Genomic DNA, 5,786 nt, shown 5'->3' on the forward strand with positions numbered 1-5,786 from the left:
ATAAAGTTATCTAAAGTAACATCGGAAACTTTTTTCCCATATATATATATATAAATGAATTTTATTAATCTGATATTAAAGAAGATAAGTTATTTCATGTTATAGTGATAAACTTGTGGGTTTCACCACATGAAAAGATAAAATAAAAAGAATAGAAAAAGATGACACAGTTATCGAAGAGTGCGTAGGAAGAAAAATTTATCTGCATGAGAATAATTTTTTTCATATATATATATATATATATATATATATATATATATATATATGTAAAAGTAGATGTTATGAAAATTTAAAATACTTAATAAAAGATTAAAAAAAAAACAAATGTGTTTAAATGTAAAATAAAATAAAATAAAGAAAGAATATATAAGAAAAAAAATCAGATATATTAAAAATAATTAGAAAAAATTAAAAATGAAAATAGTCCAAGTGATTCAGAGAAATATTATAGATATTTACCAAAAAAAATAAAAATATTATAGGTAAATTTTTGAAGTTTTCTATATTAATAAATAGTTAACCAATATTAGGGTTCATTTCCCAATATTATTCTTGATCGTAATAGCTTTCCTATTTTGCATTTCTATCCTAAAAAAGCCCCGAGTCAAAGTTTCACAAATATCATTTCTATCCTAATAGCTTTCCTTTTTCTATTTTAGCATTGAGAGCACCGATCGAGGTCTGTACACGTACGTACACCCTGAGAATCCACATCACTATTCTCTCTTGATCCTTCAGCACTGCATCCGAGGGAGGCCATCTTTTTAGGCGTCATTGCCATCATAATCTCCTTGCTCATGCAGAAACCATACCCTACTAACTAGGCACTTTTTCCAAAACGGTAATTAAAAAAAAAAGTAAAAATGATATTTGTGAGATTTACAATAATTTTCTGTAAAATTAACGAATCATCTCTCTCTCTCTCTCACACACACACACAGAGTCATACTCATGGTAAAGCTATTTTGCTTTTTGCTTCCAAATCTTGATCCTTCATTCATAAAATTAAACTTTCTGATTTTTTCTCCCTTAATGAATATTATGCTAGTGGCTTGCAGGTTGTGGAAATGGATAATCAAAAGACAAGGGATGAAATGTTTGAGAAGTTCACATGGACTATTCAGAACTTCTCTAAACTATCCTGCGAGTGGCTGTATTCTGAGAATTTCTTCATCTGCGGCCATTCATGGTGCTTGCATGAGTTCTTGTTCACTATACCCGCATCTAGTGTGCTCTTTGACATGATTTTTATTTGTAAATTATTTTTACATTTTTTATTTGGACTTTGTGTTGTAGGAGGATTATTATCTATCCAAAGGGGGTCGATGGGGACTTCTTGTCAATTTATTTGGATGCTGGGGATGTTTCTAAGTTGCCTTGTGGTTGGAGAAGATTTACAGAGTCCAAGTTGGCTTTAATTAATCAGGTCAATGGCAAAATGACAATAACTGAAGGTATCTTTGATGAGGTTCTTTCAAGTCTGTAGTTAGTCTTTTGGGATCAACTCTCATCCACGTAGTGACTGAGTGTCTACTAGTAATCATATATCCTTTGATAATCATATCATTTTATTTTTAATCCAACACAATTGATTATTGATATGTCTACTTTCCAGAAGATGAACACCACTTCAATGCAAGAGAGGTTAACTGGGGTTTTCCATACTTCATACCTTTAGCTGAACTACATGATTCTAGCAAGGGGTTTATTGTGAAAGATACTTGTATAATCGAAGCTGAGATTTTTGTCAGTAAGTCAGAAGATGAGAAACAAGTAGATCAAGCAGTTAGCAAAATTGATGTTTCAGCAGATTCTCCACTAGTTTGTGCCGAGCGTATTGAGAGTATGGATAATCCTGTACACAAGGAAATGTACTCGGCCTCATATGGTGAGCTCATAGATTTCAGGGGTTTAGCAAAAATAGAAAAAGGTTTTGTTCCACTATTAGATGAAGTATGTTCACGACATCCCTCGCTTATCGAATGCTAGAAGAAGAGGACTCCTAAGTTTATTGAATGGGCATTCACAGCATTTTTTGAAGACTAAAAAAGTGAAAGATATGGATAATGATGCTTGTGAACATCTTCAAATTTTATGGGAGGAGCTTGAGATGTGTAGGTTTGATTTGACCTGGCTGGAACCACATGTTCAATCTGCTTTAGATACGAAAAGCTATATTGTGAGAGCTGAGCTGGTTAAAAATCGGAAGCAGAATGTGGAAGATCTAAAGATGGAAAAGAAGAGACTGAAGGAAAAGATGGCTTCTATTGAGGTAGATATTGAAATCGCTGTAAAAGACTTGGTGGAAGTGGTAGAAAGTTTGGATGCTCAACTAGGATATGGAGAACTCTGAACTTGTGTCATTTATGTAAGTATTCAGTGTAGGCAAACTATATGCAATCAATGAATTTTCTTCTTCTTTTTTTTGAACAATTGAATGTGCATCCAAGCATTGATAATTCTTTTGTATGTTGTTAGGATATTATTAGTTCAACAATACCGTTTATTTTCAAATTGTGTGATTTGAGTGTTAAATGATGCCAAATACGAATTGGGGTGGCATTCTGCAATGGTTGATTCGCTGTGAGTATTGCCCAGTGATAATGATGCCAGCTAAGATGACAGATCAGCACTTGGATATTTTCTGTTATAACTGAATTTTGTTATTCAGTTCCTTTATCCTTTACTGCTATATATACGAACGATTGGCATATGATTGAATAGATTTTGATTTCATTTTTCTCCTTAACAAACTTAAGCCTTCTTTTTCTCTCTGATCCATCTCTTTATGGTATCAGAGCTTCATCACGAAGCTCTGGTATTTGCTTTCTGTTTGCACTTTTCTTGATCCATGGCAGATCCAATAGCTCCATCGATTGCAGTTCCAGTCTCACATCCTTTACCCGAATTTCTTACAAATCCAGGACATTCTCTATACCTTCATGCTAGTGAGAATCCTTCAAATGTTTTAGTTTCGATAATTCTCAATGGTAGCAATTACCATTCGTGGTCAAGAGCTATGAAAATGGCTCTCATGTCAAAGAACAAACTGAAGATAGTTGATGCCACATTCATCATTCCCAATGCTACAGATCTATCTTACGAAGCTTGGGAGAGGTGTAACAACATGGTTCTAGGGTGGATCCATCGAGCTATAAGTGATTCTATAGCTAAATCCATCCTTTGGATTGATAAGGCAGTGGATGCATGGAAGGACCTGAAGGATCGCTTTTCTCAGGTTGATACATTTTGAATCTCAGATCTGCAAGAAGAGATCTACAAGCTTCACCAAGGTGAGAGAAATGTGGCTGACTACTTTACTGAATTAAAGATACTGTGGGATGAATTGGAGATCTTGAAACCTCTCCCTCAATGCACTTGTAATGCTCTTAATCAGATGCGAAATTATAGAGATAGAGATCATGTAATTCGATTTTTGAAAGGTTTGAATGATCAATTCAGTGGAGTTAGGTCACAAATCATGTTGATGGATCCTCTTCCAGAGGTTAATAAGGTGTTTTCATTGATTCTGCAACAAGAAAGGCAGATTAATGTGGTGTTGTAATCATCAATGATGCTTCCAATGAACCAAAGGCATTTGCATACTCCACAGACAACAGAAATTCATTTTCTGGCAGAGGAAGATGGAAGCCAAATTCATTTTCTGGTAGAGGAAGTGGAAATAAATTTTGCACTAATTGTAAGAAAACCAATCATACGATTGACACCTGCTACTTTAAGTATGGTTTCCCTCCAGGATATAAACCTCGTAGTCAATCTTCTGTGAATACGGCTGGTGCAGAAACATATGGGAAGAATTTTGAGCAGAATTTTTCCTTCTCTGCTGAGGAACAACAAAGCCTTCGAGCTCTCTTGCAAACCACCAAAGAAAACCATACTCCTCACACTGCAAATCTTGTTCAAGCTTTTAGCACTGAGGTAACACCATGTCAAGGTAAAGTTTCTATGCATTGGATTTTGGACACAGGTGCTACTGACCATATATGTTTTATTTCTAACCTTTTTTCTTCCTTACACAAAATCATACCAGTTTCTATTTCATTACCAAATGGTCATCATACAACATCTGAATTCTCGGGTACAATATGCATTTCATCCAGTCTTGTACTGCATAATGTGCTTTTTGTTCCACAATTCAAAATAAACCTCATTTCCATAACCAAACTTTTGAAACATAATCCATTTTACATGACACTTAACCAATCTTCATGTCTTATCAAACAGAAGCATACCAGGGAATTGATTGGTTCAGCTGAGGAAAAGAATGGCTTGTATGTGTTAACCAGCTACCCCATCCCGCAACCTGCTGCAACTCAGCCAGATGACAAGATCAGCTGTAATTTTTCCAGTTTGAAATATAATGCCTCTCTTTTATGGCATTTTAGACTTGGGCACTTATCCCATTCTGTAATGAAGGACATGTCTAATCAATTTTCTTTCATTCCAATAAAAGCAGTTTCCCCTTGTGATATTTGTCAACTAGCTAAACAAACCAAATTACCCTTCCCTATTAGTTCAACATTGAGTGACAAACCTTTTCACATTTTACATGCTGATATATGGGGACCAAATTCCATCCCTTCTATACATGGACATAAATACTTCCTTACATTGGTTGATGACTACAGCAAATATACGTGGCTTATCCTTTTAAAAGCCAAATCTGAGGCTCGAAATTCACTTCAAAATTTCATAGCCTATGTAGAAAATCAGTTTCCCCATACAGTAAAAACCATTAGATCCGATAATGGTCCAGAATTTTTGATGACAGAATTTTATAACAAGAGAGGCATTGTACACCAACGAACCTGCGTCGAAACTCCCCAGCAAAATGGAGTTGTTGAACGCAAACATCGCCATATACTCAATGTGGCTAGGGCCCTCACTTTTCAAGCCAATTTACCTTCCAAGCTTTGGTGTTATGCAGTGACACATGCCACTCATTTAATAAACAGAACCTCATCACCCAATCTCCATAACAAATGTCCTTACCAGTTATTATACAACCAAATCCCAACTATCATTCATTTAAAGATTTTTGGCTGTCCTGCATATGCCAGTACCATTACTGCTCACAGAAGCAAGTTTGATCCACGGTCCAGGAAGTGTGCTTTCCTAGGTTACCAACCAAACACCAAGGGCTATCTCCTCTATGATCTGTCATCCCATTGTGTTTTTATATCCCGCATTGTCATTTTCTTTGAAACACACTTCCCATTCCCCAATCCCACACTTGATGCTCCCTCTACTTGCATTCCCTCTCCCCCACATCCTTCCTTATCTTTTGATCCCTCTCCTGATTCTATACCTATTTCTTCTCCTCCTGCCACTACCATACCTGCTTCCACACAACCCACTCCCCTTCCTATACCTGACACTGCTCCTGACCACATACCTCCTACCTCACCTCCTCGCAGATCCCACAGAACCCGTCATACACCACATTACCTTGCTGATTATCACTGCAGCCTTTCTGCCTCTTCTTCTGACCAACATTCCTCAGGTACTCCTTACCCCTTATCTTCTGTTTACTCTTTTGATTTTTGTTCTCCTCATTATAAACATATTTGTCTCAATCTAAGCACACATGTGGAACCAAAATCTTATGCTGAAGCTTCCAAATTCACTTGCTGGCGTGATGCCATGCAAGCTGAATTAGATGCTCTTGCCTTGAATCATACATGGTCACTTGTTGATGTGCCAGCCAACATAAAGCCCATTGGTTGCAAATGGGTCTTCCGTATCAAACATCGAGCAGATGGATC

This window comes from Gastrolobium bilobum, unplaced genomic scaffold (assembly GCF_033153095.1).
Source record: "Gastrolobium bilobum isolate Gb01-03AN ecotype WA unplaced genomic scaffold, APGP_CSIRO_Gbil_v1 utg9367, whole genome shotgun sequence".
NCBI lineage: Eukaryota > Viridiplantae > Streptophyta > Magnoliopsida > Fabales > Fabaceae > Gastrolobium > Gastrolobium bilobum.